Consider the following 24,261-nt stretch of genomic DNA (forward strand, 5'->3'; position numbering starts at 1 on the left):
AAAGGTACAGAGGCTTACTGGATGCATGGCAGCCCTGAGCAGGTTCATATCAAGGCTAGGCGAGAAAGGCATGCCGTTCTACAAATTGCTCAAAAAGGTGGACAAGTTTCAGTGGACCATAGAGCCACAAGAAGCTCTAGAGGCACTGAAAAAGTTCCTGACTACACCACCAATACTCAAGCCACCACGCCGAGCCACGCCGAACCAGCCAGCAGAAGATCCATTGTTATACATCTCCTGCACGACTCACGTGGTAAGCACCACGTTAGTAGTCGAGAGGGTGGAGGAAGGACATACATACCCGGTGCAGCATCCAGTCTACTTTATCAGCGAAGTTCTAGGGCCCTCAAAAATGAAGTATCCCCAAGCTCAGAAACTGCTATACGTGGTACTTCTAACCGCTCGCAAGCTCTGTCACTACATTGACGACCACAAAGTCATAGTAGTCACAGGATTTCCAATAGGGGACATTCTCCACAACAAAGAAGCTATTGGAAGGGTAGCCAAGTGGGCATGTGAGCTGGGAGCTCACGACATAGAGTTCCGACCTCGCACGACAATAAAGATTCAAGCACTGGTTGACTTTGTATCAGACTGGACTGAGCATCAGGTCCCAAACAACCCAGAGACTACCAAAGTATGGAGAACGTACTTTGACGGCTCGCTGAAGTTGCAGGGATCCTCTTCATTGCTCCTAGAGGTGAACAACTCAAGTATGCACCTCAGCTATTATTTCTAGCATCAAATAATGTGGCAGAATATGAAGCAGTGATCCACGGATTGAACATCGTCGTATCACTAAGCATCAAGAAGCTGATGGTATATGGAGATTCACTAGTGGTCATAAGCCAGACAAATGAAGGTTGGGATTGCTCGACTGGTTCCATGGGAAAGTACTGTGCAGCCGTCCAAAAATTGGAGGACAAATTCGAAAGGTTGGAGTTCCATCACGTGGAAAGAGACCACAACGCGGCAGCAGACATGTTGTCGAAGCTGGGATCCAGTCGGGCCCAGGTTTCACTTGGGATCTTCGTCCAAGAAATATCACACCCGAGTATTCTCACAGATCAGACAGAAGAATGCAACACCTTGAGCCAACCAAAGTCGGACCCCAATGACTGGAGAGAGCCTATCATCATAGGGGGCAAGGCGGATGACAAGGCGGCAGCGGAACACATCGCATGGCAGTCAACCCACTACACCCTCATAGGGGGCACACTGTACAGAAGAGGTGCGACGGGAGTCCTCATGAAGTGCATTCACTCGGCTATTGGGAAGCAACTGTTAGATGAAATCCATGTCGTGCAGTGCGGAGTACATGCGACATCCAGAACTTTGGTCAGGAAGGTTTTCAGACCTGGTTTCTATTGGCCAACAACGAAGAGTCATGCTGCCGAGCTAGTCTAGAAATGTGAAGCTTGACATTTGTTATCAAAGCAACAACATTTACTTGCACAGCAGTTGCAGACCATTCCTGTAACATGGCCATTTGCATGCTGGGGGCTGGACATGATCAGACCTTTTAAGAAAGCTCAGGGAGGCTACACTCACGTGCTGGTTGCCATTGACAAGTTCACAAAATGGATAGAGTATAAGCCCATTGCCTCTTTAACCTCAGCCAAGGCAGTGGAATTCATACAAGACATAATATTCAGGTTTGGGATACCAAATAGCATCATAACTGACCTGGGATCCAACTTCACTAGCTCTGAATTCTTTGACTTCTGCGAGCAGCGGAGCATTCAAATTAAGTATGCATCAGTAGCGCATCCAAGAGCCAATGACCAAGTAGAAAGAGCCAACAGAATGATACTGGAAGCACTCAGGAAGAAAGTATTTGACAAGAGTGAAAAGCTTGCAGGAAAATGGATCAGAGAGCTGCTATACGTGGTTTGGAGCCTGAGAACTCAACCCAGTCGAGCTCTGCATTGAAACACCCCGTTCTTCATGGTTTATGGGTCAAAGGCAGTGCTGCCCACCGACCTAATATTCGGGGCGCCGAGGTTGACTTTCGAAAACATAGCTAAAGCAGAAGCTACCAGGCTAGAAGATATTGATGTGCTGGAGGAAGAACGATTAAACACAGTAATTCAATCGGCTAGGTACCAGCAGAGCTTGAGGCGCTATCATGATAAAGTCGTGCGACACCGGTCCTTTGCAGTGGGAGACTTGGTCCTTCGCCGAATTCTAACGGGGGAAGGATGTCACAAACTGTCACCGCTATGGGAAGGGCCATTCATTGTATTAGAGGTCACTCGGCCAGGATCATACCGGCTTACTCAAATGGATGACACGGAAGTGGGGAACACATGGAACATAGAGCATCTCAGAAAGTTCTATCCCTAGTGAGGCCTCAAAAATTCTCGAAGAAACATTGTACTCTATAATCTGGGGACTTCATCATCAATAAAGTTTTCGTTTTCAAAAAGCATTTAGACTCTTGACTTTCAGCTGACCTCGATTGGATTGGACTTGAAATCAGCACGCTTACTCGACTAAGGGTGACCACTATACCCTACTAATTGAGCAATCGGCTTAAGTCGGTGATGACTTAATTCGGTGCGACATGCTCATGCTTACTCAACTTAGGGTGACCACTATACCCTACTAACGGAGCAATCGGCTTAAGTGGGCGACGACTTAAGTCGATGCGACATGCTCATGCTTACTCGACTTAGGGTGACCACTATACCCTACTAACGAAGCAATCAGCTTAAGTCAGCGACGACTTAAGTCGGTGCGACATGCTCACGCTTACTCGACTTAGGGTGACCATTATACCCTACCAACGGAGCAATTGACTTAAGTCGGCAATGCCTTAATACGATGCGACATGCTCACGTCTACTTATCTTAGGGCGACCACTATGCCCTACCAGCCAGGCAATCGGCTTAAGTCGGAAAACGCCTTAAAACCAGCATGGCACACTTGCTTTCACGATCATTCAGGGTGACTACTATAACCTAGCAGCGAAACAATTAGCCCTTCAGGAAAAAAGAACGTTTCACTTGTTGGCACCAGGGGCATGTTTTGGCGCCCTGCCCACAAAATATTCGAGTTCTAACACAACCATCACATGCACATAGAATTCATATTACATCGAGTGTTTTGTAGGACTTCACTGCATCAAAACGTCTTTGCTAGCAATGTCTTTCACAGGAGCGACGGAAGAAGAAGGATGACTTGAAGCATTGGGCACAGCCTTGAGATCGGCGACAATATCGTCAGGCACCACGACACCGGGCCTCCTCATCAGGATCCGTCCAGCGCGAACGGCTTTGTCCATAGCCTTGTCGCGCTGAGCCTTCAAGATGGCGCAGTTGTCCTCTAAAGCTTTAACAGCTAGTCAATTGGCCTCTAGCTCCTGCACGACAAGCTTCTTGGAAGCACACAGATCCTTGATGGTGGAATCCTTGGTCGATAACAGCTGTCCAAGTCGCAGAACCTCATCTTGGGATACTTGTAGCTCATGGCGGTGATGATCCAGGTCAAACATGGTGAATCAGTGGCTCCTCTCCAATATGGTCAAGGAGTTACTAGCGTCACGGTACAGCCTATCCAGATTGTCACGAGAGGCCACGAGTGCTCGTTTCTCCTCCTACGAATAGAAAGCAACATTCAGTACCAAAGCAACAATAGCATGGGAGGGTCAACCAAGGAAGTTTACCTCATGCGCCATTTTTTCAGAGTCAAGCTGGGCATGAAGTGAAGAATTCAAAGAACGTGCACCGTCCAAAAAAGCAGAAGTCTAGGCCAAGTCAGCATGACTTTGAGAATACTTCTCCTCAAGGACAGAGCATCGTTGGACCATGTCCGACAACGCAGCTGAAAGGGAATGCATCACTAAGAACAAGTTGATCAATAAAAACAACTAGGGAAGCTGTAATATCACTAACCAGCATTCGACGCCTTCAGGTCATCGATCTGTTTCTAGAGCAGCAATGGATTCCACTGCATCAAAGACAGAGCTTGTTCGGGAACAGTGGCACCGCAGGATTTCAGTTGGGCAGATATTCCATCAACAAAATCATGTGATCATAGACAGATGAACATAAGAAAGATAATTTGCTAATATGAACAACATAGAGCAAGAGGTCGACTCACTTGAAGATTGGAGAGGAATAGAGGTAGACCCAGGGCAGGAGGAACTGAGGCATGGCTCGACGAGGGAATGTCAGCAGGAACGATCTGAAGAGCACTATCTGGGGTGACCTCAGCCCCACCAGCAGACAACAGGCTCCTTGCATCTAGCTCCCCGACCTCTAAGGCGACTTGTCCAGTTAAAACTGTGGAAGCACGCACCGCCGTCGCTCCATCGAACCGAGGTGGGGACGACCCGACGTGGACATCCATGGAGGCATGGGAAAGAGAGCACACCTGAACACCCTCGGTGGTTAGGTTGTAGCTTGCACTACCCACAAGAGCTAGATCACTACCAGCAACACCCTCGGTGGCTGGGTAGCTACCAGCACCACCCTCGGGGGCCGAGTCTTCTGCAGTAGCCACCTCTAAGGCTGAAGGCCCCTCAGCCACCTCCATGGGAGTCGGATGACTCAGATCAGTGTCTTAGCATGGAAGGCTGCCCTCCAAAGTCGACGATGCACGAGACACCGCTCGAGTTACCTCTTGCCTGGCGGAATCGAGCATGGAAAGCCCACCGTCTGGGACCTCTGAATAGACGGTCGGGATATCATCTTCAGGAGGCTCTAATAGCATATCTTTGGGGACGACCTCCTCCAGTACTTGATCCAAATCTGATATTGAAAGCCCCTGAAGACTAACAAGGGCCGATAGAGCTAGATAGGGAATATTACTACCCCCTCGCTACCTCTATATGCAGTTGTTCTTGCGGATCACCAGGACTTCCTCTTCGTCCTTGTCAAACAGGCAGACAACAGCCTGTGCACGATCACAACCATTGGCATCAACCTCAGGAATGGCCTCTTCCGGTACATTATCAGGAACCGGTGCAGAAGGTCCTGCACCCTGGTCCAAGCACGACAGTCGCCAAAGTCGCCCCTTCTTCCTTTTCTCCTCGACAGGTGCAGTCTGTGTCACACCCGTTTCCCAAGGGGCAGAGCCGGGTGCATAGCATATGTGTGCCAGGATCTATTTCCACACATATGTTGACGTCACAAGTGTAATATATCAAAAGAACAATGCATAAAAGTGTAAATAACGATTATATTGCACTTTGAACAGACATAATATCTTAACCTTTATTCATCAAAGTACAGCGAAATAAGGACATCCATCCACAGGAAGATGACCGGGGGTATCACTAGACTAGCATCCATGGAGTTCAGCATCATATCTTCATCTGCAAACTTCTGATCAAAATTAAGCAAGGGTGAGCTCACTTATGGTCGGGGCTCAGCAAGTGGGGGAAACCTAATGCAGGTTTAACAAGGTGAGGCTAAGGTTGAGCAGTAAGCATTTTAGTTGGTCAACATTTTATTAACAACACCTGTCTTACTAATAAGTGTGAATCCCAAGTATTCCCATTAAAAATAATATATAAGAGTATATCAAAAACACTTAATTGAAACCACTTAAGCAAACCATTGGCAGATCATCGGATCTCGATTTATTTCCATCTTCAAGTTCAATTATCATGTGAGGAGTCCAGGCTGCTCATAACCGTGAGCACGACTGATATATCAGTTTTACACTCTGCAGAGGTGGCGCATCTTTACCCATGAGTCGTGATTCCCTTCTAGCCCGGGTTAGCAAGACCCGTATTCACTTCCGAGGTGAATGGCCAGGGTCTCACTACGAGGCTTCTCCCTAGAGTCCTCATTACGCAAATGCTGGAAATGGTCAACTACATAAGGTACATCTACCGTAACCAACTTATAGCCCAGTCCACAGGGTAAAGCTTTGGGAACTATGCCCGTATCCAATCTGCCTGAACCGGTACTGTAAGCGCTTGCCAGGTGCTCCTGTTCCTAGTCGACCACGACCAACACCCAACTTAAGACTTCCCTAGTTATTTAGCCAAGACCAGAGCCATGATAGTTCTCATGGTAGCACTTGTTTTCCCGGGTGGTCACTCCATGTTCCAATTATCACAATATGATCTTGTTTAATCATCGGATTAACAACAATAATATAAACTTACCATTTGGAACATTGATATCATCAGTAGGAGTACCATCATAGAGTTAAAGTTGTAGCAATAGCATAGCTACTTGATTAGATCAAAACCCAGGTTAACAAGGAATAAGGTTGGAAAGGTTAGGTGTGTCTGAATAGGTAACCATCAAATTATGCATATATATCAAAGAATAAACTTTATTAAATGAATTGTTTGGGATCAAACAGAGTATGCAGAGGGAGAAGTCCACTTGCCTTGCTTATTGAAAACTTGAGGTTCTTCCACAAATAGGAATATATCTTGATTCTTAACTACTAGATCAACCACTGAATACAAACAAACAAGAAGAAACAAACACCACTCAATAACATACAACATTCATCATACGTAAAGCTAAAAGAAAGCCTAACGAAAAGAGCGTTCGTTTTTCAAAAACATCGCAAGTAATGGCTGTAAGAATATATTCTTTTCAACAAAATATGTGATCTATACTTTATAAAATAAGACATGAGCTTAAAATATCTTAATTAAAATATACAAATATTAGGTTCATCAAATTAAGCTTTTATAAAATGTCATATGTGATATGTCTAAGATTAAGGGTTTATAAGACGATAAACACATTATAACGATATTAAAACTTTTTAACCTTTTAGAAAAAGATATAAGTTATATATCTAGGATTAATGCGTTATGAAATACATTGTTAATTTATGAAGCAGTATGAAACATATAATTCATTGTTAAACCTATCACTTATGATAATTAAGATATAAGTCTAAATAGGTTTTATGTGAAAAGGTCATTATTATTATTATTAAACACCTATTTATGGAAATTTATGGTATATGCCTTAAATGAACTTTTATGTAAAAGACAATGAACAAACAACTATCTTTTAATTTCATTTGAAAACACATAGCCTATATTTTTATATTCGAAGTCAATATATAAAGTAACATTTTAAGTTATAAAAAAACTTAAACTCTTATTACTTTATTCTATCTTTTAGGAAAAACTAAGTGATCCGTATACAATATGGACTAAATTTTATAAATCATTAATCACACCATAAATCTAATTAAGAACAAATTCACTATAGGTTTGATTAATAAATTATGATAAAGGATAATTAATATATTAATTATCTTTAATTCTATTGTACGAACAAATGATCCAGATAATTAAAATGAATACTATATTTATTAGTATATTATTAACTATCATTTTAGTTATGACATTGTGAGCACTTATTTAAGCTATTATATCATTATTAGACATATTACTATTTAGTACGGCTACACTTAAACATCTATAACAAATCCTATTAAATCAAAATCATGATGTCTATTAAAAGGGTCATTTCACAGTTAGAAACAAATTCTCTAATTCTTTATTAAGAAACCTATATTTACTAATATAACTATCAATTTCTTTAATAGGAAAGTATGAGCGCCTAATTAAGTTATTATTATAAATTCTACTATTTCGGTTTTCATCCTTTCTTTTCTACATAGAGATTATACGTGTGGTTAAAATTGTTTACTTAATTCTTCTAACATTAATATACTAAGAATTAATTGTAAATTACTAGATGAGACTTTTAATAACATAATCATGGTTATTAATACTTACATAATTACTTTACTAATTATACGTAATTTAGTGTCATACTTATGAATACAGTTATTATGAATAGTAAAATATATATATTTTCATTCGACTAGAAAATACGTGACTTAGTGCCTATTTCAATTTCTTCACGTCAATAAGTTTACACTTAAAATATTACTAACAATTATTATTCCACACACTAAAGCGAAATCAAATCTGTGAAAGTCACCGAGATAGTGAATAGTGACCGTACTCATTTTTAAAATTATAAAATCATACCATATTTAAAATATTATCGCGGGGTTCAATTTTGGCTACACGTATACATCGAATCTCTAAAATCGTACACGAATAGCCAAATCGCATCATCATAATATTACACGATAAATCGCAAGATTTAAAACATAATCTAGAATATAAATCAATGGGTTGTCTTCAACTTTGGTTCTCGTTCTTGCGTAGGGAGGGATGAACGTCAACGAGAGGGAGTGGTTCGACGGGCAGGTAACGACGAGGTTTGGACGGGGTTCGGGCAGTCTCCGGCGAGCAGGGGAACGGGGCACGGTCATCGGTGGACGGCGAGGTTCGATGAGAGAGCACGTGAGATGGGTGAGGGAGAGAGGTGAGGGAGAGAGTGAGCTCGACAGGGAGGAGCAAAGGGCTCAACGACTTTTATAGAAGAGAGGAGGGAGAGGAGAGGGCGGCCGTACATGGCTTCAATGCGCCATTAATGGAGAGAGTAATGGGAAGAGTGGGGAAAGGAGAAACAGTCGCATTTGAAGCTCCTTGAACGCGGTGAAGAAACGGCCGGCTGCTCGGTAGGGCGCGGTCGGGGAGGCTAGCGGCTCGGGTCCTGGCGTCGGGACTAGGCAGCGAGGGCGCGTGGCGCGTCGAGGTTCGGCCAGGGACGTGGCAGGGGCGCGGCTCGGCCGGGTGGTCCTAACGCGGGGTGGTCGGACGGCGTTCCAGGCGCGCGGGGTCGTCGCGGGGTTCCTGCGCGGCGTGCACGGGCGCAGTGCGCACAGTTGGAGTCGCGGCGCGTCTCCTGGGTGGCGGCACTGGTGGGAGAGAAACATGGGGAGAAGAGAGAGTGCCGAGTGGGAGAGAGAGGTTGGGGGAGGGAGAAGCAGTGGCGGCGATCACAGGGAGCGGCGGCTGGTTGGGAGCAGGGTTGGCGCGCGCGGCGGCTAGTTAGGGTTAGGGGATGTTGGGCCCTAGTGGGCCGATTTCGAATTAGGGTTTTGTTTGTTTGTTTTTTTCTTTTCTTAATTTCGAAATACATATTTAAATAATCATAAAATTCATAATAATCAAACCAAAATTATTTATAAATAAAATATTAATTCTTGGACTAATATTATTATATATATATTATTTACTAGAATTTTCATTTAAAACAAAATGCTATTAAATATCCGAAAATCAATCATGCACAATTAAAAATTATTCCAAAGACAAATAAATAACGAACACTTAAGTGAAAATTAATTACCATAAATATCATTATTAACTAAATGTATTATTTTTATTTAATGATTTTCATAGTGTCACAAATCTACCCCTCTTAAAAAGAATCTCGTCCTCGAGATTATCGAAGGCTAGCACGAAAGCAAAGGAGATACATGATTATTTGTAGGTTCTTAGTTCACGTTGAACTCTTCTAAGCTTAAGGAACTTATTGTTTCTTCGCTCCGCAATGACTACAAATCAAGCGATCTTCATCATCGTACTTATAACTGGTTGGTCTTCTGAATTATCGCATAGGTCATGCTTGGCAGCTTTCTTCTTTATTCGGTCTAGACGCTTCTTGGGGCATTCACGAATAGTATGTCCTTCATTTTTACAGTAGTAGCAAGCACCTCTTGCTTTGAGTTCTTTGCGAGTCAACTTTGCTTGACCAACAGGTGATGAGGGATGATTGAGTGTCTGTATCTCACATAGCTGAGTCTGGCTTGATTCTTCGGTTTGGGTATCCATGTGTTTCGGGGCTTTTGCTTGTGGTTGAGGTGGACTACTCATGTATCCAAACATTTTCCTATTCCTTTTTTTGTTCTTCACGATGTTGATAGAAGTTTCTATGCATTTTTGTTCATATTCCATGTCTGGAGACTGAGATAGCTTTATCTCGGAGGTATCCGGTAGTGAACTCTTCTCAGGACAGTTACGGAAGTAATGACCTTCATGTCCACATTGATAGCAAGACTTTCTTGAAGTTATTTCTTGACTTTTTCCATGTTTCCATTTTTGTTTCTTGGAACTGATGCAACGATGGGGCTGAAACTGTGTGCAGGTGATAGTCCATCCATCAATGTAACATCATGTGCTTCCTTTTGGAGCTGGGCATCCTTGTGATGTTTCCTTTTTGGAAAACCTGGCAATTCATCGTCTGATAGTGCATCTGCTATTAGTTGTTCTTGGGGAGACCATTGACTTTTTATGCCCAAAAACAAAATTCGGTTCTTCTGTTTTGTAGTTTCACTTTCGTTTGTACTAATCTGGCGACAAGGAATTCCATAGTACTCACAACAACAACATGTTCTGTTGGGGACTTGTTCTCAAATGCTCTGAATCAAGAACAAGGCAACATAAAATGTTAAATGTTAATGCCCTTCGTCCAACGAAGCATTATTCCCTTAAGGATTAATGAACTTTGGACGAAGGTTAAAGACAATATGATTACGAAGGTTAAATCTTCGTAATTGAATTCTAATAGATTGAATAAAGTAATATAGAATATGAAGCGTAAAAGGTGAATAAATTATAAACGAACAACATTACTTTCATATTATATCTATTTAATATATTTAAGCATTGGATACAATAATACCTCTGCCTTGGCAAAAGGTTGATTCCCGAATGGTGCGATCACTATTACAGGAATGCGTGAACAGTAAAGGAATGCCGTTCACTATTTATAGACACGGGACACAGCCTGTGAGGAATTACAATTATGCCCCTCATAAGGGATTACAACAGCGACTCAAACATTTATGGACTAAAAGGTCATTCTACTTTTATGTCGGTTTGTAATTCCGAAGCTTCATGAAGAGGAACCTTCGGTCATCACATGCGGACAGCTTCAGCCGAAGCTGTTTCTTCCTACCAGACCTTCGGCGACGAAGCATAGTCCCAACAGTAGCCCCTTCGCTGTGCTAGATCGTTTTTCGTAACGAGCTTGATCCGTGACAAAAGTATCTTAGGCTTCGGGAAGCCGAAGGTCCAAAAAACACCTTCCCTGAGCTCGTTGTCGAGAAACGATTCAGTTTCCGAGCGCGTAACGGTCCCACCTTGCAGAGTTACTATTTGGTCTCTGCGGTCCACCGCGCAGCGGGTGCAAGCAGCTGTTCGCCTGGTGTAAAAATCATGGCGATTCACCTTCTTACCTGCATCACTATATAAACAGACGGGTAGGTGTGAAGTTACCACAGCATTCATTGCTATTTGCACAGTTTTGCTGCCAAAATTTTTAACCATAGCCGAAGCTTGACTCTCGAAACCAAACGAAGCTCCAGCTTGAAGCCTACTTCGTCAGAAGAAAAAAACTTCGGAAGAAAAGTATTTTTATTCCCAAAAATCCAGAATTAAATGGCTAGAGTGCGCTCTACCGCTAGGGTTGAGCGTGAAGGAGGCGAAGCTGAAGGATCGGAGACTGTTCCCATCTCTGAAGCGATGCAACAATCCGGACTGGTAACCTCGGAAGAAGTCCCCACTGCTGAAACAGAACAGGCAACTGCCGAAGCCGAAGAAGGAAACATTGAGGAAACTGATTCCGAAGATGATTATCATATTGCCATGCCAAGTAAGCCCAGCCACTTGGACTTCGGAAAGTCGACTGTCTCTAAGGCTGATCTCTCCAAGATGGTGAAGTCGGGTTATTTCAGTGAGAGTCAGAAGAAGCTACTTTGCTTCGGGGGGGAAGAGACTACCCCGAAGCCGGAGAAGGATGAAATAATCATTTTCAAGAGCTTTCTAAAGGCTGGGTTGAGATTCCCCCTCCATGGGATTATTGCAGATGTATTGAAGAAGTTTGGGATCTACTTTCATCAGCTGACTCCTAACGCTATCGTTAGGCTTAGTGTTTATATCTGGGCCCTCCGAAGCCAGGCGGTGGAGCCGTTTGCCGACAGCTTTTGTCGAGTTCATGAGCTGCACTACCAGACGAAGGCTAGAAAAGATGGATTGCATGATAACTTTGGTTGCTATAATTTTGCTTATCGAAAAACCACAAAATTTCCTGTAATCAGCTACCGAAGCAAATGGCCGGCAGGCTGGAAGTCGGAATGGTTTTATGTGAAAGTTGACGAAGACAAAGAGAAGCTGGTACAAAGCCCTCTTGAATTGATCTTCGGAGAAACAAGACCGCGATGCCAAATGTCATTAGAAGGTCCCACTTGGGCTGCACTGGCTGAGTTTAAAATTATTTCAGAGCATATCGGCACAAGAGACCTGGTTCAAGAGTTCTTGGCCTTCAGGGTTTTTCCTACTTTAAAAGAATGGGAAATGCCGAAGCTAAAGGGGGAGAAGAAAGAAGGGGAACTTGTACGGTTACCTTACTATTACAAGTTTAAGAAATACTTTAAAACACCTTGCCAAGAGTGGCTGGACACAATTGAAATAATGTGCAATGAAATACTCGGTAATTACTCCAAAAAAGAAGATCAGTTGATGACTGCGGCCTTCGGTACCCGTCCGAAGCGAAGACTGAATCGAGTGCTGGACGCCTTGGGTTTTGAATACCCTGACTACGAACAACTGAATAAAGGTGTCGAAGGCCGGAAAAGGAAAAGGGTAGCCGAAGCTTTAAATGAAGATGAGAAAGAACCACCAAAAGAGAAGAAAATTCCGAAGAAGAGAAAAGTATCATCTCCGAAGCGAAAAGTATCCGACGAAGAAGAGACTCCCGCATCACGCTCTGCCACTGACGTGAAAGAGATTTTGAAGGTAATGACTGAATCCCTGCCTGTGAAGCTAAGTCCATTAGGGCCTCAACTGACGAAGTTTTTTCAGAAGGAAAAGGAGCCCGAAAAAACGAAGGAAACAACTAAAACAAAGAGACAAAGAATCATCGCAGTGACAGAAGTCATTGACAAGACACCACCGAGAGCCTCAGCTCAGAAGATACCAGCGGCTGAGGAAATAACAAATATTGAAGTCGCACCTTCGGAGATCGCGGCTACCGAAGCTACCTCAACCGAAGATTTGAACTTGGAAACCACAATCGAACATATCGACAAAATACTGCTAAACATGGCCACAGAAGAAGCTACGACTGCCGCCGAGGAGACCATGGCCGCAGTGTCTGGGAAAGAAAAGGAAATCTCTGACGAAACTTCAGAGGACGAAGCCTTCATGTTTCAAAATTTAGTTGGACAAGAACTGTCAAAAACCGAAATAGAAGAGCTTAAAGAATATGCCAAATCTTGCGGATATAAACCAGGAGCACTCCTCTTCGGGGGTATTGACGATGAAAAATTAGACTGTATCCGGGATCAAACTGGAGCTAAGATTATCGGTACTCTATCAAAGAGTATCGGTTTTCCGAAGCTAGAAACGGATATTAGCCGCTACCGACGACAACATATCGTTGGTAGTTTATTTTATTCCAATTTCAAGGTGAACTACTTTTCCCTTGACTCTTATTGTTTTTAATAACAAAGACATTTCTAACGAAGGTTGTTTATGTGCAGAGTATGCTGTTGAGTAAAGCTTTGAAAATGCAGCAGGATCTGGAAGACAAAAAACACGAGGTTATAACTGAAAATTTAGAGAGCAAATTAAAAGAGCAATCAGCTACTATTGAAAAGAAAAACTTCGAGCTTCAGACAACTGAAGGCTTATTGGCAGAAGCCGAAGCTAAAATAGCAGAATTGAATACGAAGCTTCTCTGCCAATCTGAACAGTTTGAACAAGAAAAGCAAGAACTTAATGCGAAACTTGAAGCCGAAGTCCAACAAAATTCAGATTTGAAAAAATTATTGGCAAGCCTTCAAGACAAATGTTTGGAGTTTAGCAATAAATGTATTCAACGACTGAGAAAAATCTTCCACTCAGTCGGGGCTAGCAGTGGGAAGTTCACCCCGTCAACTGAAGATTTACCAAAGACCTTCGAACATATTGAGGGTGAAATTGATGAGCTTGACGAAGTTATAGCCAGGCACGGTGACTTCTGTGCCTGGGTAGCTTCTCGGGGCACTGCTGCAGCTTTTCTGAAAGCTGGCTGCGATCATGGAAAAATTGTTAATAGGCCCAATTTCACTCTATCACTATCAATTTTAGATGATATTCCTGACCTCGCCCGAAGCATTTCTAATAGATTTGTAAAGATGATATGGACAAAAGGCGGGCGAGAAAAGGCTGGAGACGAAGCTCGGAGTCATCTTGAACCAGTAAGAAATCATACCTTGTGCTTACCTTTTCCTTCAAACTTGGTTTTGACTCACAACAACTTATTTCATGTAGGATGACGAAGCCGAGACCGATGCTTAAAGAGTATGACGCCAAAGCTGAGGCCCCATGAAGATCAGTAGGAGTAGACTGTAGAAAAACTCAAGAAACTTTTGAAATAACTTTTGTAAATATGACTAAACAGTTCTTAATGAATTTTGTTCATACCTTGTAATATGCTCTTACCCTTCCATTAATGTATGAGGTGCTTTGATGTGGACGAAATTATCTTTTTGAGCCGAAGGCGAAAAAAACACCTTCCCTTCTTTTCGTACACAGCGAAGCATAAAAAACAGCTTTTTCCTTTTTGCCGAAGCTCTTCTTTTCGTACACGACGAAGTACAAAAGACAGTTTTTACCTTTTTGCCGAAGCAACCACTTATGTTATGATGATGGTTATCCTACATATGCCTGGATGAATGTTTATGAATGCAAATGTTATGATGTAATGTGATGTGCAAATGAATGTCCAAACACATATCCGAAGCCATAATCACAACTGTTATTTCCTTAGAAACAATTCACATATCAGCGCTGACTTTTCGCTGTAAGCCTCCCTTAGGAGCTTCTTCGCCTTTTACTTCAGCGGAATCAGCGTTGACTTTTCGCTGTAAGCCTCCCTTAGGAGCTTCTTCGCCTTTTACTTTCGGCGGTATCAGCGTTGACTTTTCGCTGTAAGCTCTGCATTCCCTTTGGAACGACTTTTGAGCAGAAAACTTACACTGCGCCCCCTTTGGAGCGACTTCTTTAGTAGCTTCGTCGTGCTCCGCATCCCCTTAGGGACGGCTTTCGAGCTTCTTCCCTGTTTCTTTTCGGCACTCGATGGTGCGTTCTCAGTTTTTACATTTACATCTTTGGGGGATTTTGCTTTTATAGAGCTAAAAAAGGAAATTACATGCGATGGCCCCATTAAAAACCTTTCTCCCCCTTCAGAAAGGAAAAGGGTGCCATAAAAGAGAAAATATAAAATATAAAAAATTACATCAAGTTATACATAATATCGCCGAAGCTCATCCGCATTCCAAGATCTAGGAATGTCGTTGCCGTCCATATCCTTCAATCTGTATGAACCGGGTCTTGACGAAGATACTACCAAAAAAGGTCCCTCCCATTTCAACTGCAATTTGCCCACTGTATCTGGGTTAGCCACTCTCCGAAGCACCGAATGTCCTGGCTCAATATTCTTTAGCCGAACCTTTCTATCACGCCATTTGATTGTTTCGGCTTGATATTTATTGATGTTCTCCACAGCTTGAAGCCTGATCCCTTCTATAGCATCTTTTTCCACAGAATGATCAGCTTCAGAATCTGATTCTGCCGAAGCTATTACTCTTATTGATCCAGTTTTAGCTTCCTCCGGAGTTATTGCTTCGTCACCAAACAATAATTTGAATGGAGTAAAGCCTGTTGACCTTGATGTTGTTGTGTTGTGGCTCCATACTACTTTGATTAATTGATCTGGCCACTTTCCCCTGGGTTGATTAAAGATTAACTTCATTATTCCTGTCATTATGATGCCATTGGCTCTTTCAACAAGTCCATTTGACTCCGGATGCCTGACTGATGCAAAATGGATCTTCGTGCCAATTTGATCACAGAATTCTCTGAAAGCTTCGGAATCGAACTGTGTTCCATTATCTACAGTGATGGCCTTTGGTACTCCGAACCGACAAACAATATTCTGCCAGAAAAACTTTTGAATGGTGGCCGAAGTTATTGTGGCTAAAGGCTTTGCCTCAATCCATTTAGAAAAATATTCCACGGCCACTACAACATATCTTAAGTTTCCTTGAGCCGGTGGTAACGGACCTAACAAGTCAAGGCCCCACCTTTGCAATGGCCAGATGGGTTGTATCAGCTGAGTTAGAGACGAAGGTTGTTTTTGATCTCTTGCACATTTCTGACAACCTTCGCACTTTTGAACTAATTCCGCTGCATCCGAAGCTGCCTTCTGCCAATAAAACCCTTGATGGAAAACTTTTCTAAGTAACGGCCTAGATCCAATGTGAGATCCACACAGGCCTGCATGTATTTCTTTCATCAATTCTATGCCTTCAGCTCTGGATAAACACTTGAGTAATGGAGCACAAACTCCATGCTTGTACAACTCCCCTTCTATCATGACATATGGACGAGCTCTTGCTTCTATCCTCCTGTTATAAGTTTCGTCATCTGAAAGGAAGTTACCCTGAAGGTACGAGATGATCTCAGTTCTCCAGTCTTCACTATAAACAGGAGATATATTGAGGACTGCTCTTTCAAGAAGTTCCACTGAAGGTGCTTTTATTGTTTCGAAGAACACATCCGAAGGTAAGGGCAGCCCCTGTGCTGCTGACTTAGCTAGCAAATTAGCATGCTCATTTTGTCCTCGAGGGATATTTTTGACAGAAAATCCTTCGAAGGAAGCTTCAATCCTTCGGACCGTGTCTAAATACTTTTCAAGCTTCGGATCTTTAGCCTTACAACTCTTGTTGATATGACCCGAAACAACCTGGGAATCAGTTTTAAGAATGGCCCTTCTGATTCCCATTGCTTTTAACTTCCGAAGGCCCAAAAGCAGGGCTTCGTACTCAGTAATATTGTTTGTACAACTAAAATCGAGTCTTGCCGCATAACAAGTTTTAACTTTGGATGGTGAGATCAACACAGCGGCTGCTCCTGCTCCGAAGGTTCCCCAAGACCCATCGCAAAACACTGTCCATACTTCGGCATCTTTATTTGTTTCTTCATCCTGAGCCCCTGGCGTCCAGTCAGCAATGAAATCTGCCAACGCTTGAGACTGGATCGAAGACCTATGCACATAATCAATGCAAAATTCATTGAGCTCTGCCGCCCATTTTCCAATCCGTCCAGTAGCTTCTCTATTCCTCATAATATCCTTCAACGGTTGCGAAGAAGGAACAACAATATTGTATGCTTGAAAGTAATGCCGAAGCTTCCTGGATGCCATCAAAACAGCATATAACACCTTCTCCAATTCTGTATAGTTTTTCTTTGATAAACTAAGAACCTCAGATACAAAATATACTGGGACCTGCTTCTTGACTTGGCCATCAAGCTTCTCCTGGACAAGTGCTGCACTTACCGCTGAGTGCGAAGCTGCCACATATAATAACAAAGGAGCCCCTGGTGTTGGTGGAGTTAATGTTGTTAAATCTATCAAATATTGCTTCAGTTCCTCGAAGGCTTTTTGTTGGCTTGGTCCCCATTGAAAGACTTCGGCTGATTTCAGCACTTCGAAGAATGGTAAATTTCTCTCTGCTGATCTGGATATTAATCTATTGAGAGATGCCAGCCTCCCCATCAGTCTTTGGGCCCCCTTTTTTGTATTTGGTGGCTCCATTCGAAGTATAGCTTCAATTTTACTTGGATTAGCTTCAATTCCCTTTGTTGAAACCAAACATCCAAGAAATTTCCCCTTCTTTACTCCAAAGACACATTTTTCTGGATTCAGCTTTAGACCAGCTTGTCTAAAACTGGCGAAGGTCTCCTGCAAATCAGCAATGTGATTTTCTTGTTTCGTGCTTTTTACAATGATATCATCAACATAAGTTAGCACATTTCTGCCTATCTGAGGCTGAAGAACCTTCGCAGTCATTCGGCTGAAACTTCCTCCAACGTTCTTGAGCCCCTCGGGCATCCGAAGGTAACAATATGTTCCACTGGGGGTTATGAAACTGGTCTTCGGCTCATCCTCCTTCTTCATCCAAATTTGATGATAGCCTGAATAACAATCTAGAAGACTCATAAGCTCTGACGAAGCTGCTGCATCAACTAAGGAGTCTATCCTTGGCAATGGGAATTCGTCCTTCGGACAGGCCTTGTTGAGATCCGTAAAATCGATACACATTCGCCATTTGCCATTGGCCTTTTTTACCATAACAGTGTTAGCTAGCCATTCTGGGTACTTTACTTCTCTGATAACTCCTGCACTGAGGAGTCTTTTGACTTCGTTCCGAGCTCCTTCGGCCTTATCTTCAGACATTTTCCGAAGCCTCTGCTTTCTGGGTCTAAAGGATGGGTCAACATTGAGCGAGTGTTCAATAACATCCCTGTTAACTCCGCAAAGATCATTGGCTGACCATGCAAAAACATCTTTGTTGTTGAACAAAAACCTTATCAAGGTTTTCTCCTGTTCTTCGGATAATTGGGAGCCCAACAGCACCTTCTGCTCTGCTATGTCCTCACATAAGAGCATGGGCTTCAGCTGATCTGCCGAAGCTGCTTTCTCCCTTCTGAATTTGTACTGTTCACAAGCTTCAGCTCCATCTTTATTATGGATTGCTTTTGAGTCAGTCCAGTTTCCCTTGGCCCTTCTAGCAGCTTCCTGACTTCCATGAATAGCAATGGGTCCTTGATCCGAAGGTATCTTCATGCAAAGGTAAGCAGGATGAAAAATTGCTTCGAAAGCATTGAGGGTGCCACGACCAATAATTGCATTGTAAGGGTATTCCATGTCAACAATGTCAAACACAACTTGCTCAGTTCTGGTGTTGTTGATGAATCCGAAGGTCACTGGCATGGTGATTTTGCCCAGTGCTACAATCTGTCTTCCTCCGAAGCCACAGAGAGGGTGTGTAGCATCATGAATCTTATCTTCTGGCTCTTGCATTTGTCTGAAGGCCTTAGCAAATATAATATCAGCTGCACTGCCTGTATCAACCAAAACATTGTGGACCATAAAACCTTTGATAACGCAAGAAATAACCATAGCATCGTTATGAGGAAAATCCTTGAGCTGAAGGTCCTCTTGGGAGAAGGTGATTGGAATGTGGGACCATCTTGACTTGATGAAGGGTCCCTGCACTCCAACATGTTGTACCCTTCTCTGCGCCTCTTTCTTCTGCTTTTTGTTGGCTGGTTCTGAGCACGAACCACCTGTTATCGGGAGCACCAGCTTCGGGGCCGAAGCAGCTCCAACTTGATCGTTAATCGAAGCCATCAGCTCAAAAAGTGGAAGTGAGTTGACCGGAGGTGGGCGCCAATGTTGGGGACTTGTTCTCAAATGCTCTGAATCAAGAACAAGGCAACATAAAATGTTAAATGTTAATGCCCTTCGTCCAACGAAGCATTATTCCCTTAAGGATTAATGAACTTTGGACGAAGGTTAAAGACAATATGATTACGAAGGTTAAATCTTCGTAATTGAATTCTAATAGATTGAATAAAGTAATATAGAATATGAAGCGTAAAAGGTGAATAAATTATAAACGAACAACATTACTTTCATATTATATCTATTTAATATATTTAAGCATTGGATACAATAATACCTCTGCCTTGGCAAAAGGTTGATTCCCGAATGGTGCGATCACTATTACAGGAATGCGTGAACAGTAAAGGAATGCCGTTCACTATTTATAGACACGGGACACAGCCTGTGAGGAATTACAATTATGCCCCTCATAAGGGATTACAACAGCGACTCAAACATTTATGGACTAAAAGGTCATTCTACTTTTATGTCGGTTTGTAATTCCGAAGCTTCATGAAGAGGAACCTTCGGTCATCACATGCGGACAGCTTCAGCCGAAGCTGTTTCTTCCTACCAGACCTTCGGCGACGAAGCATAGTCCCAACATGTTCCAAATTCACTTGTTTGTTGGTTTGGTTGTGCATCCTTTTGTGTCTTGAATGTCTTTTCATCAGCTATTTTACTTATAGTGTTGTTTTGACTTGCCAACACACCACATTCTTTGCACTTAGTGACATCACTTGTAGTTGACAGTCCAAGGTCTGACATCTGTATGGGTATGGAAGAATGGAAGGGACGAAAGGGTTGAGTAAAGACAGATTATAGAGAGCAGAGAAAACCCATCTATCTAAGGTTTTTCCTAGCTAATTGATGCCATTGTGGACAAAAGTCACACAATACACCAACAATCATTTCAAAGAAGCAAATCAAACATGAACACAGAGGACAATAACCTCAAGCATACCAGCACAACACAATCAAATTCTACTCATTCAACCAAAACAAAAGGTGAGACAAGGTTTGGAATAAGAAAGATATTATAAAGTCAAGGAATCATATTAGAAATATCAAGGAGTTAGACAAGACATATTTGTTGATGGCCAAGGGTGAAATAAGATAACCATGAACTATTAAAGTGAGGATAAATGATACAACCAAGGATATGAAGTGAGTTAGGGAGAAAGCTATATCAAGGAGACAAAATAATAAAGCATTATCAAGTAGGAGTAAGGAGACAAAGAATTCAGTATATCAAGGTAGATATTGCCCAAGGATGGCAATACAATGGCAAGATAACAAAAGTATAAGAAGTCAAGGGTTATATAGCAATATTAGAGATTAGAAAACCACTATGATATAATATCACCTTTACCGAACTAGTCGAAAATCTTAATGCTAAAGAACAATCCTATCACCTTAGCCAAGAAGTCAAATAATAGATCCAGGGGATCCATAACAAAACTTCTTGCGGAGTGGGGATAAGACAGAGAATAAGGCATCGTCAATAGCTTCGAAAGGGTTTCTTCTGGCAAACTTCGCTTCAAGTCCCGCAATCCTAGCTTGATGATCTTGCAATGCTTCTCATTAGAACCTTCTGATAAACCAAAAATCAGACAAGAAGGGTTGAAGATAAAAGAGACGAGTTTTGATATAAAGTAAGTTTTTATGGAGACAATTAAGTCAAGTTTTGAATGACTGACTGGGCTTTCCATTTCTAACTAATCTAGCGACCTACGGTCATATTGCTTTGATACCACTTCTGTCACACCCGTTTCCCAAGGGGTAGAGCCGGGTGCATAGCATATGTGTGCTAGGATCTATTTCCACACATATGTTGACGTCACAAGTGTAATATATCAAAAGAACAATGCATAAAAGCGTAAATAACAATTATATTACACTTCGAATAGACATAATGTCTTAACCTTTATTCATCAAAGTACAGCGAAACAAGGACATCCATCCATAGGAAGATGACCGGGGGTATCACTAGACTAGCATCCATGGAATTCAGCATCATATCTTCATCTGCAAACTTCTGATCAAAATTAAGCAAGGGTGAGCTCACTTATGGTCGGGGCTTAGCAAGTGGGGGAAAATCTAATGCAGGTTTAACAAGGTGAAGCTAAGGTTGAGCAGTAAGCATTTTAGTTGGTCAACATTTTATTAACAACACCTGTCTTACTAATAAGTGTGAATCCCAAGTATTCCCATTAAAAATAATATATAAGAGTATATCAAAAACACTTAAGTGAAACCACTTAAGCAAACCATTGGCAGATCATCGGATCTCGATTTATTTCCATCTTCAAGTTCAATTATCATGTGAGGAGTCCAGGCTGCTCATAACCGTGAGCATGGCTGATATATCAGTTTTACACTCTGCAGAGGTGGCACATCTTTACCCATGAGTCGCGATTCCCTTCTAGCCCGGGTTAGCTAGACCCGTATCAACTTCCGAGGTGAATGGCCAGGGTCTCACTACGAGGCTTCTCCCTAGAGTCCTCATTACGTAAATGCTGGAAATGGTCAACTGTATAAGGTACACCTACCGTAACCAACTTATAGTCCAGTCCACAGGGTAAAGCTTTAGGAACTATGCCCGTATCCAATCTGCCTGAGCCGGTACTGTAAGCGCTTGCCAGGTGCCCCCGTTCCTGGTCGACCACGACCAACACCCAACATAAGACTTCCCTAGTTATTTAGCCAAGACCAGAGCCATGATAGTTCTCATGGTAGCACTGTTTTCCCGAGTGGTCAGTCCATGTTCCAATTATCACAATATGATCTTGTTTAATCATCGGATTAACAACAATAATATAAACTTACCATTTGGAACATTGATATCATCAGTAGGAGTACCATCATAGAGTTAAAGTTGTAGCAATAGCATAGCTACTTGATTAGATCAAAACCCAGGTTAACAAGGAATAAGGTTGGAAAGGTTAGGTGTGTCTGAATAGGTAACCATCAAATTATTATTATATTCGAAGTCATTATTGTTATTATTAAACACCTATTTATGGAAATTTATGGTATATGCCTTAAATGAACTTTTATGTAAAAGACAATGAACAAACAACTATCTTTTAATTTCATTTGAAAACACATAGCCTATATTATTATATTCGAAGTCAATATATAAAGTAACATTTTAAGTTATAAAAAAACTTAAACTCTTATTACTTTATTCTATCCTTTAGGAAAAACTAAGTGATCCGTATACAATGTGGACTAAATTTTATAAATCATTAATCACACCATAAATATAATTAAGAACAAATTCACTATAGGTTTGATTAATAAATTATGATAAAGGATAATTAATATATTAATTATCTTTAATTCTATTGTACGAACAAATGATCCAGATAATTAAAATGAATACTATATTTATTAGTATATTATTAACTATCATTTTAGTTATGACATTGTGAGCACTTATTTAAGCCATTATATCATTATTAGACATATTACTATTTAGTACGGCTACACTTAAACATCTATAACAAATCCTATTAAATCAAAATCATGATGTCTATTAAAAGGGTCATTTTACAGTTAGAAACAAATTCTCTAATTCTTTATTAAGAAACATATATTTACTAATATAACTATCAATTTCTTTAATAAGAAAGTATGAGCGCCTAATTAAGTTATTATTATAAATTCTACTATTTTGGTTTTCATCCTTTCTTTTCTACATAGAGATTATACGTGTGGTTAAAATTGTTTACTTAATTCTTCTAACATTAATATACTAATAATTAATTGTAAATTACTAGATGAGACTTTTAATAACATAATCATGGTTATTACTACATACATAATTACTTTACTAATTCTACGTAATTTGGTGTCATACTTATGAATACATTTATTATGAATAGTAAAATATATATATTTTCATTCGACTAGAAAATACGTGACTTAGTGCCTATTTCAATTTCTTCACGTCAATAAGTTTACACTTAAAATACTACTAACAATAATTATTCCACACACTAAAGCGAAATCAAATCTGTGAAAGTCACCGAGATAGTGAATAGTGATCGTACTCATTTTTAAAATTATAAAATCATACCATATTTAAAATATTATCGCGGGGTTCAATTTTGGCTACACGTATACATTGAATCTCTAAAATCGTACACAAATCGCCAAATCACATCATCATAATATTACACGATAAATCACAAGATTTAAAACATAATCTAGAAAATAAATCAATGGGTTGTCTTCAACCTTGGTTCTCGTTCTTGCGCAGGGAGGGACGAACGTCAACGAGAGGGAGTGGTTCGACGGGCAGGTAACGACGAGGTTTGGATGGGGTTCGGGAAGTCTCCGGCGAGCAGGGGAACGGGGCGCGGTCGTTGGTGGACGGCGAGGTTCGATGAGAGAGCACATGAGATGGGTGAGGGAGAGAGGTGAGGGAGAGAGTGAGCTCGAGAGGGAGGAGCAAAGGGCTCAACGGCTTTTATAGAAGAGAGGAGGGAGAGGAGAGGGCGGCCGTCCATGGCTTCAATGCGCCATTAATGGAGAGAGTAATGGGGAGAGTGGGGAAAGGAGAAACGATCACATTTGAAGCTCCTTGAATGCGGTGAAGAAACGGTCGGCTGCTCGGCAGGGCGCGGTCGGGGAGGCTAGCGGCTCGGGTCCTGGCGTCGGGACTGTGCAGCGAGGTCGCGCGGCGCATCGAGGTTCAGGCAGGGACGTGGCAGGGGCGTGGCTCGGTCGGGTGCTCCTTACGCGGGGTGGCCGAACGGCGTTCTAGGCACGCGGGGTCGTCGCGGGGTTCCTGCGCGGCGTGCACGGGCGCAGCGCAGTGCGCGCGGTTGGAGTCGCGGCGCGTTTCCTGGGTGGCGGCGCTGGTGGGAGAGAAACGAGGGGAGGAGAGAGAGTGCCGAGTAGGAGAGAGAGGTTGGGGGAGGGAGAAGCAGTGGCGGCGGCCACATGGAGCAGCGGCTCGCTGGGAGCAGGGTTGGCTTGCGCGGTGGCTAGTTAGGGTTAGGGGATGTTGGGCCCTGGTGGGCCGATTTAGAATTAGGGTTTTGTTTGTTTGTTTTTTTTCATAAAATTCAAACCAAAATTATTTATAAATAAAATATTAATTCTTGGACTAATATTATTA

The sequence above is a fragment of the Zea mays genome, chromosome 2 (genome assembly GCF_902167145.1).
Source record: "Zea mays cultivar B73 chromosome 2, Zm-B73-REFERENCE-NAM-5.0, whole genome shotgun sequence".
NCBI classification, from domain to species: Eukaryota; Viridiplantae; Streptophyta; class Magnoliopsida; order Poales; family Poaceae; genus Zea; species Zea mays.